The sequence below is a fragment of the Sphaeramia orbicularis genome, chromosome 21 (assembly GCF_902148855.1).
Source record: "Sphaeramia orbicularis chromosome 21, fSphaOr1.1, whole genome shotgun sequence".
Lineage (NCBI taxonomy): Eukaryota > Metazoa > Chordata > Actinopteri > Kurtiformes > Apogonidae > Sphaeramia > Sphaeramia orbicularis.
In genome coordinates this window covers 56,247,575-56,258,899 of record NC_043977.1, presented here as the reverse complement: position 1 = coordinate 56,258,899, position 11,325 = coordinate 56,247,575, and positions in this window count along the sequence as shown.

Below are 11,325 nucleotides of genomic sequence, written 5' to 3'. Positions count from 1 at the left end.
ACAGGTCTGACTTACTGCCGGCAATGCGAACCAGGCTCCTGCTTCGGTCATACAAGGACCGGACGGCCCTTAACAGAGGGCCCTGGACGTGGATTGGGTGGCAGTCGACGGCAGGGGGCTCGACAACCTGATCCCCGGATGCAGAGTCTAGCTCTTGGGACATGGAATGTCACAACAACATCTATTGGCATGAAAACATCTACTCATACAGGCCAGAATTCAACAGATCTGTCAGCAGCACACAACCTTCTTCTGATCTGCCTTGAGAAAGATCCAAACTTGACTTTTGACCCAGGTTCTGGACTCTCTCCAGCTGCATCACCTGCCAGGACAACTAACATGCTGTGTCTGCGACAACTGCAGAGAAATGGTTAGAGACACTGAAAGTGTGCTGCCTCCAGACACCTCCTAACTGTATCTCTGTATTGCCACACATGAATGCATTCACACAGCAGCCTGGAGTCCTCCGTCTTGCTAAGATGAATGTGGAATGACTCCTGGGCATTGGAGGATGCAAATACACCTGGGGAGAGTAATAAACAATTTTGTTTTGCAGCATACAGACAATTTGTAATTTGGCAATACGGTCAATTGGGCCCAGGACACAGGGTTGTCATAGCAAGTTGTTACATCTGATGGATACAAAACAAACACCCTGACCCGAATGGAATCTACAAAGGTTTTATCCCCAGTAGATAAGGTCCTGATCTGCCTTGGCGGAGGTCTGTGCTCTTCGAGTGCTTTTCCAGTTTCTTATTGACATTGTTCAATAGAACCTTGAGTTATATTATTGCCTTTGTCTTTTTCCTTACATAAATTCATATGTGTATTATGATTTACTTACATTATTCCCCTTTTTTCATATTCCCCCTTCGTCTGAATAAACTGAACTAAACAAACTCGACTCCTGTTTACTACATCTGTCTGATTCTGAATGTGTGGATGTGGTCAGTCTTGTTAATTCTCACTTGTCTTTATTTTCAGATGTTCCATCCTAAACTCACGTCCTGCAGCAGGACATTGATGTGGTCAGTACTCCGCCTATTAAACAGCATCTGTATTGCATAAATCCAGATAAACACTGCCGTCTACAGAAACAAGTCGACTACATGTTGGCACATGGCATGTTGGAGCAGAGCGATAGTTCATGGAGTTCACGGTGCCTTCTGTCAGTTAAATCTGACAGTTCAGATCGATTTTGTACAGATTTTAGGAAGATGAACAGTGTTACACGACCTGATTGCTATCCCCTTCCTCCAATAGAAGACTGTGTTGACCGTGTTGGTTCTGCTTCCTTCGTTACAAAGCTAGATCTATTAAAGCAGTGTTTTTCAACCTTAGGGTCGGGACCCCATGTGGGGTCGCCTGGAATTCAAATGGGGTCGCCTGAAATTTCTAGTAATTGATAAAAATAAAAAATAGTAATAGAAAATATATGGTGAGTTGAGAGAGACAATCCCAATCCATAACAGACATGACAAACTGTGGTTGTGAAACTGCAGCACTGTGGTTCTGTTTATCTGTCAAATGTTCATTGTGGTCAGTTTCAGATGCTGCAGCTCTTTCATAATTCATAGTTTCAGTTCTTGTTTGTTCAGTATTAATTGTCCTCCTAGTAAATCACAGCTGGACTGACTGTACATGTCCTGACCAAGGAAAATAAAATTCTCACTTTGTGCAGTAATCTACACCTGGATTTACTGCCTCCATCCATAATAATACACATTATATAGACTAAATGTCATCTAAAATTAACGTTTATTTGTAACATAATATAGCAAACTATACATGATCAAAAACAAATTAATTTTAGCAAAAAAAATGTCTCTGTTTTGAATGTCTGGGGTCACCAGAAATTTGTGATGTTAAAATGGGGTCAGGAGCCAAAAAAGGTTGGAAACTACTGTATTACAAGGTCACTGGCAAGTGCCACTAACTCCACAGGCTAAGGAGATATCTGCATTCGTGACTCCAGATGCATTTTTTCAGTTTACTGTTATTCCTTTTGGCGTACGTGCCTTTCAGCAGTTAATGAATAGAATGTTACTTGGTGTGCCAGGATGTATTTGGATGTCATTACTATTTATAGTGATTCTTGGGATGAGCACGTTGAACAGGTAAAAATGGTGTTTGCCAGATTGGAAAATACCAATTTGACAGTAAACCTTGCAAAATGTGAATTTGGTCAAGCTATAGTCGTATATCTGGGTAAAGTTGTGGGTCGAGGACAGGTTTAGCCTGTGAACTCAAAAATTGAGGCAATTATTAATCTTCCAGTTTCTGCCTCTCAGTGGGAGTTGCAGCCTTTTTTGGGGATGGCAGGCTATTTTAGAGGTTTGTGTAGAAACTTGTCTGCTGTGGCTACCCCACTCACCAATCTGCTCAGTCCTTAGAAAAACTTTCTCTGGTCTGCAGAGTGTTCTTATGCCTTTGAGTGTGTTAAAGGCCTTCTGACCCACGCTCCCATTCTTGCTGCACCATCCTTTTCTCTTCCTTTTAAACTAGCCATTGATGCAGTGGATGTGGGATCTGGCATGGTCCTTCTACAGCAGGGGTGTCAAACTCATTTGAGTTCAGTTCCACATACAGACTAATAAGATATAAAGTGGGCTGGACCAGTACAATAATGTAAATAATAGGATAAGATCTCATAAATAATGTCAACTCCAATGTTTTCTCTGTGTTTTTTAAGTGAAAAAAGTAAAATTCTGTGATGAAAATGTTCACATCTACGAACTGGACTTGAACATAACATGAACAAATATGAACCTGGAACTTCTTGAGAAAAATAAGTGCAATTTTAAAAATATTACACCTTAGTTTATCATTTATACATATGCATTACAACGTACAGATCACAGTGGATCTTCAATACACAAAACATTTAGTAACAGGTAGAATATTGGTACAATTCCACAGACTTCTCTAAGACATTTGAGGTTATTCATATTTTGCTTGTAAAAGGCTGGTCTGTAAATGTAAACATTTTTGTGTTATTTCCCTTTTTTTTTGCAGTTTTCATAATTTATAGGTTATTATGATAGTACTTTACTGGTCTGACCCACTTTAGGTTGAATTGACCTAAAATTATTTTGACATCCTTGATTGTTAATATCTTCAGTGTAATTTCTGCACTTCACAAATTCATCCCAGGGGTCAGACTGGACCCTTTGGTGGGCCAGTTTTGGCCCCCGGGCCGCATGTTTGACACCTGTGTTCTACAGGATGGCTCAGATGGAGTGGATCATCCAGTGTGCTGTTTTTCAAAAAAATTTAATCATCACCAAAAGGTGTATTCCACCACTGAAAAAGATCCCCTGGCGCTGGTGTTGGCCCTTAAAGATTTTGAAGTTTATCCGGGTTCATCACACTGTCCTGTTACTGTTCATACAGACCACCGTCCACTGGTGTTCACCAGACAGATGTGGAATACGAACCAAAGGCTGATGCGTTGGGCATTATTCCTGCAGGCCTTTAACCTGGAGGTCAAACATATCTGTGGCAGGGATAATGTTTTAGCAGACACGTTGTCGTGCATTCATGTTGCTGATGAATAATTTCTGTCTCTAATGCTTTTGCATCATTTCATCAGGTATATATTTACCAATGTTTTGTACTTTCTGGACGTGTAGTTTTGCACTTGGTTTTGTATTCATTTTGTATTATCTGTGGATGTACGAGGGCTGTTCAGTAAGTTCATGGCCTCACCCAGAAATACTGGTTGTTATAATACAGGATGTTACATTCTTTTGTGATGGGATAGTGAACATCGATGGACCAAGTACATTGCTGTAAATGGAGATTATGTTGAAAAATGAAATATAAATTATCAGTCTGTGTTGTTCTGTTCTGGGTGAGGCCATGAACTTATTGAACGGCCCTCGTAACACTGGTCTACAATTTTTTAGAAATGATTTGCTTCAGAGATTAAATGTGCTAAATGTTACGTATTTTAATAAGATTAATTGGAAAATAAATGACAAAAGTGCCGGTTTGCTGATGTTTTCAAGGTATATGATTAAGTGTTATTACACATATATATTGGTTTATGTACATTTATATAATAGTTTTATAAATCTTCCACTAAATAGAACCTGTAAAGTGAATGTATTCCTTTTGAGTCAAACCCATTCTCTCGTTAATTCTTGAATTTCACATTTTGACCCAAGGCTGTATCTTGGAAAGTTCAGCCAACCAGTATTTTTGACTTGATTTTTCTTTATCAGTGACTCTCATGTGGTAAAATTTCATTACTTTTATTCTGGAAGCATTTTCCTTGTAGACCAGTGTAATTAGTTTGATTGTCTGACTTTATACAGTGTGATTTTGTAGCTAGTTGTGTATTGCTAACCATTAAGGCTATTATTATTTGGAAGGGGGCAGGAAATATAATGCTGCATTTCCACTACATTGTATCGGCTCGACTCGACTCGGCCTTGTTGCGTTTCCATTATGAAAAAAGACCTGGAATCTGATACCCAGTACTAGTTATTTTTGGTATCACCTCCGCTGAGGTTCCAAGGGACACTAAACCATGACGTATAACACTGCAGACCACTGATTGGTCAGAGAGTTGTCTCTGTGACCCGCCCTTTTACAAAAACAGATGCGGAAGTTTCCGGTAAATATATCAGTAGGTTAATCCACATGATGACAGCCCAAAAAACTACACCATGGTTTGTTGAGGAGGTTCAGACATGAAAATTCAGCATGAGCTTGACCAGACAACATGAAACGAGCGAGTTTATCAGCAACTCTGAGCAGACGACACAGAAGTAATGCGCCACATCGCTATGACGACCAGGTACTGTAAAGTCAGTAGTATCCTGTAATGGAAACGGTCTCTGGGAATAGGAGCTGGTACCAGAGTCGAGCCGAGTCGAGCCGGTTCCACGTAGTGGAAACGCAGCATAAGATTATCTTCATCCTGCTCCTTTTCGAGCACGGGTGAGTACATGCTGTTCACTTGATGATCATTGAATGTCTGCTCATGAAATGCACAACCATGAACGAAATGAATGAATGAATAATTTCTGTCATTATCCTTCATCTAGGGGTGGGGGTGTTACGCACACCCCCCGTTGGTGACTCTTTGCCCCTGCTTTGTGTGTGTGTAACCTGTCTCTTGTCTGTTCATTAATCAGCTGAGCAGATCCACCTGAGGCAGTGACTGGAGGCTGGGTATAAAAGCAGAGAGAGGAGAGTGGAGGGAAAGCCCCTGACATGAAGACACGTTTCTGTTTTGTTAATCATTTTTGCATCGTGCTTTGAGTTGGAGGTTTCCACTGGTCCTGTTTTGGGTTTTGGTTCTTAGGTATGTTTTGTCCTGTTGTTAGGTTTGGGGACAGAGTTGGATGTGACGGCCCACTGTGTGGTTTGGTCCAGTACTTTTCCCACTTTTTGTTTCTTTGACCGGGGCCTCCAACTCCCTTTTGTTTGGCTATGTTTGTGAATATGTTTATGATGAAAATCCCTTTCATTGTCTTTGAAACTGGACCCTTTGTCTCTACTCTTGGGACATCCAAGTCGGGACATTATCGACACCAGCTTGAAAAGACTGTATGAGATCCTCGCATATGCTGCAAGGAAAAATATTTTCATGTCTTGGATAAATGACAAACCTCCCACTAAAACAACTTGGTATAAAATCCTTCTGGAATGCTTTTCTATGGACTATTTGAGCTGTGTACTTGATTCTTCAAAGGGACAGTTTATGAAAATGTGGACTCCATACCTCTGTTTCACTACCTCATCCGTCACTTCTGTGCTTTCAGACCTCATCAGTGACTGAAAGTCTTTGGTGCCTGTTTACAATCAGATCACTGCTGAGCTCACCTGTCACTGCTTTATTGTCTGACCTTTGTTTGATCTTCACTATAACACCATACTGTGGACTAGTTGCTTCATCTTGGATTAGTATACCTTTTTTTTTCTTCTCTTACTCTGCGTATCTTCCAGCAGCTTCATTATTTATTTATTTATTTATTTTCTTATAGACCGGCTGTTGTAGTGAGCCATTTGTTGTTGTAAAAAATATAATCTAATAAAGATAATTGAGAAAAAATAAATAAAAATCCCTTTCACTGTAGTTTTCGCCTGTGGCATCTTATGTGTTGTGGTCTGACTGAGCTGTAACTTCTTTTTTCCCTTGAGACCGTAACACAAGCCAACTCACCAAGACTTCTGCTGCGGTTCCTGTCCAACAGTTCCTCAGTTAATGGTGCAGGGACACCACTGTGAGGGCTGGGGGGGGGGTCACCTGGTCTGAGTGTTCTTTTCTGGGCCATGCCTTTCCCTTTTGCCAACTGGTCCAACTTGACACTTGAGTCTATCCCAGACCTCCAGTGTGCTATACGACTAGTTCTTCTTTTCCCTCTTCTTGTATAAGCAGTATCCACCACTTTTTTGGTTATGCATTTTTTGGTAAATGAAAGAGGACACAAAAATTAAAGTTACAAACTTATAAAGTTAAGGGTTTTTTTTATATTGGCTGTTTGCCAGTATTAGGAGAGTGACACAACTGAGGGATACACTGTCAAGAGCAAGGTTACTATCGTTAATGAAAACTGACGAAAACTAGAATTGGAAAAACATTTTCATTAACTGAAATAAATAAAAACTATAATTAAAAGAAAAAATGATAACTAACTGAAACTGTATTGTGTGTTTACAAAACTAACTAAAATGGAGAAAAATTGTGGATAAAATTTTCTTTGTTTTCATCTTTGTCAATGTCAGATTGATACAAAATTAATTTATTTCACCCTAGCAATTTTAGCTAGCAGCACCATCTGACACTTGACTTCACTGTCACCTGTGGTTTCCAGTCGTCTTCTGGTCCCCACTCTACCTGGAAACATGGAGACTAAAGCAGCAGAGTCCTGTCTGGGATGTATTTGAATACAATGGAGAAGAGAAAAGATATTAAAAAAAACTGAAATTAATACAAAAACTGAGCACCTATCCATCCATTATCTTCCGCTTCATTCGCAGAAGCATTTAGAAAAAAAAAGAAAACTAATAAAAACTAGCAAACCTGCTCTAAAAACGAATTAAAATGAACTGAATAAAAGGGGGAAAAAAGTCAAAACTAAATAAAACTAAACTATAATGAAAAATCCAAAACAATTAGAACCTAGGTCAAGAGTGCCTAAATACAGGATATTTTCATTTACACTAATAATCGTTTTTCACACAGAAATGAATTGAATAGAATGGAGACTGGATTTCACTGTCATAGGTCCACTATATATCTTGTCTGGCCCTGCAGCAATAAAAATCTTCATTACCGCACAAGGTATGAGGCCCTGTCACTAGTCAAGTGAGTTTATTTTATTTCAGCAGGAGGTGGTGTAATATGAAATGTGAACATTCTCCTGATGACTTCTCATAATGTTTATGACTTCTTGAAGACTGCAAGGGAATTCAATCATTTTGCATGATGGGTACCTGTCCATGGTGGAGTCATAAATGATGTTATTTTGATTTCTAACATCTATAGGGTGGTCATGTTTCTACATCTTCATACCTGTATTTGCCACCTGCCTTCACATAGTAGGGTCGGCTGCAGTGCTCATTGGAGTCCACAGTGGCCAACAGTGTTTGAGCCGTGTGCACAGATGGTACACAGGGATTCTTTTTGGTGCATACATTGTAATATGAGCATTAAAGGATTCAAGAGCAGCAGTGAAAAACCCTAACCCTAACCATTTCAATTTATTGTTAAATTGGGGGAGACGATGCTTGTTATTGAATATTTCATGTAAATGAAATCAGTATTTAAAAACAATAGATTTTTGCCAAATAATATCCAATCCAACCCAACTTTATTTGTAAAGCACTTTAAAATGACGACAGTGGACCAAATTGCTGTACAGAAGAATAATTAAAACCAAAACAGAAGAATAAAATACAGAATAGATTTAAAGACATAGAAACTGTACAAAAAAAGAAAACAGTGCTATACAGAAGAATAAATAAAACCCAAATAAAAGAATAAAATGCAAGAATAGATTAAACACATGCACCCCAAACAGCGTACATGTGTGGATCGACTATTTCTGTTTAAATCCAACAGTTTCCAGGTTGTTCCATACAGCAGAAACAGTTGCAGCTTGGTACCAGTCATGTGTATGTCCAATTAGATTCAATTCACATCAATATTAGTTGAGTTCTAATTTTAAATGTGTGGTAAATGGGATTTTCAATGTTCAGTGTAAATGTCCACAGAGTCCACATTCCACAGTGGATGTGGACAATTTAGTTCCAGATACAAGAGATTGTTCTAAGCTACAGGTGGATCCAACTGGAGGTTAATGGGAGTCGTTTTGAATTTTTGATGAATTTTCGAAAATTGCTCAATGATGAAAAATAGGAAAACTGTAGATGTTGTGACCTTGCTGTGACCTTGAACTTTGGCCTACTGGGACCAAAATTTAATGGGTTGGTCCCAGGGCCTAGGCCTATCTGTGGGGAAGATTTGGGAAAGATGGTTGAATGGTTTTCCTGTAAAGTTGCTAAAAACAAACAAACACACAAAGCAAAATGATCACAATACCTCCTGGCAGAGGTAATAAATAAATATAATAAACAGATAAATAAGAACAATAAACCACTACCAAATAAAAACAATACAATAAAGATAATACCTTCAAACATCTCACATGGTTTCAAAAGCCAAGGAGAAAAAAAGGGTTTGAAGAAGGGCTTTAAAAACAGACAGAGGTGTGTCTGATCTGCAGAGGCAGATGGTTCCAGAGTTTAGGAGCTGTTGCTCAAAGGCACGCTCAGCCCTGAACTGGTGCACAGTTTTTGGTCCACTCAGGAGCAGTTGGTCAGCTGACCTGAGAGAGCGGGGGGGTGTATAAAGCTGCAGCAGCTCAGAGAGGTCGGGTGGGGCGAGGCCATTTAAAGATTTAAAAGTAAATAAAAGAATTTTCAAACGGGTCCTAAACTGTCTGGGCAGCCAGTGCAGTGAGGCTGAAATGGGGGAAATGTGCTGGTGTTTACGTGTGCTGGTTCAAAGACGTGCAGCAGCATTTAGCACCATCTGAAGACGGGCGACGGAGGAACCACTAGCCCCACATAAAGTCCATTACAATAATCCAGCCTGGTGGTCACAAAAGCAGGAATGACTATTTCAAAATGCTGCCCAGAAAGTTTACTGGTTTAATTTTGGCCGGCTGCCTCACCTGGAAAAAAAAGAAAAAAAAAACTGAACTGATTTGACAGACGAACATGTGCTCAGCATCCACTTTAACACCAAGGTCTGCGACGGGTGGCCTAACATACTGGGCTAAGGGACCCAGATTTACAAGGGGGGGGCAAGTAATAGTTTACATCTGTTATCCCAATGTACACACTAAATATATTGGCATGGTTTAGATGGAAAATATTGAATGAAACCAGTTACCAGCAAATAATTTCAGATCAAGAGCTTGTTATGTTCAAGGCTGATTCTTTCCCTGAAGGTCAAGAACTTCTCTACCGTCTCTGACCACTTCTCATCCATAATCAGTTCTGTTAGTTTGTGGTGAGCTCCTCTTCCCTTCGGGATGGGCTCCTGGTCATTTTTCTCCTCCATCGGCCCATGGCTGCAGGTGTCCAGTCCCCCTGGTGATGGAACGATCCTGTCCACATGTCCTGATGTGAAGGCAACTGGAAATGAAAATGGATTTCATCAGGACATAGCCATTTCATTAAAGGCTTCTTCTTCTCTCTCTGTTTTTCTGACATACTTGGAATTGAAAACGTAGATGGAACACTTAGTAACAGACATTTGAGTTACAATGAATCTACCCAGAAATCCTCCACTGTATGTGTCACCTTATAGCAGTACCAAAAATGGTTGCAGATGTCTTTTTCCATACAAAGAGTGAGCATCCTTTTTGGAGACCAGCCTGGAAATACAAAAAAAAAAAAAAAAAAAAAAAATACACTGATTTCAATTCAAAAAGAGTAACATTTCATTTTCATTTATTAAGATCCCCATTAGCAACTGAATCATCAGTTGCTATTCTTCCTGGGGTCTCCTCTACATTACATTACAATTTTAATTATTTACATGAATCTTACACCATTCACACACACACACACACACAGGACATATACAACAGCCGGATGAAATAAAAATAAATAAATAAACAAAATAAGTACTATACATTTGTACTCCTACACCAAACAACAGCTGATACAAATCATAAACATCTTTCAATATGATCAATACTCTTTCCATTTCATGCCTGCTGTGTAAACAAGAAAACTTTTCGATTCTTCTGAAAACTTTTTCTATTATTTTCCAACAACACAAACCCTGGCAATCCATTCCATTCAACCACGGTCCCATAAAAAACAGTTTGCTGTAACTGATGTGTTCTGTCTAAAGGCAGAGCACACCGTGGTTCACTGGTTTGTCTTGTACAATAATTATAAATCAGCAAAAAATGACAGTTTTCTGTGAATAATTTCTGGAGTTTGTGTTGCTATAATGTTACGAATAAATGATAATAAAATATATTTCAATCTAGGTTTTACAGTTAACCATGCCAAACAAATATGACATTTCAAATAAAGTTAAGTTTCCGAAAAACAAACTTTGAATTCATTTGAACATAGTCGTAACTTACAGAATGGAGTTTGTTGTCCAGATTTCTGCTCGGTGCCACATGTCTACAGTGTGTCTGATGCTACTGTCCTGTTAACATCCTTTGTCTGTAGAGGGAAAATGGAGATAGCATAACATTTGCATAATACCCCTTTTTATAAACTGCAGTATATTCGTTTTCAGTATGGTTTCTCTTCTTTGCTGGTTTACACCAAGGTTCTAATAGTTTTGGATTTTTCATTCTAGTTTAGTTTTATTTAGTTTTGACTTTTTTTCTCTAATTCAGTTTATTTTAATTAGTTTTTAGAGCAGGTTTGCTAGTTTTTATTAGTTTTCATTGTTTTCTAAATGCTTAGTTTTAGTTCAGTCGTCTCTTTTCTCTTCTTCTCTGTCGTCGTTTTCAAATAAATCCCAGACAGGACTCTGCTGCTTTCTCCCAACTTTAGTCTCCATGTTTCCAGGTAGAGTGGGGACCAGAAGACGACTGGAAACCACAAGTGACGGACCAAAAAGTGTCGTATGGTGACAGCACAGAAAATTGCTGGAGCGAAATAAAGCGCTTTCGTATCAATCCAATGTTGACAAAGACGCAAACAAAGGGAATTTTATCCATAATTTTTATACGTTTTAGTTAGTTTTGTAAACACACAATACAGTTTCAGTTAGTTATCGTTTTTTTCTTTTAATTATAGTTTTTATTTATTTCAGTTAACGAAAATGTT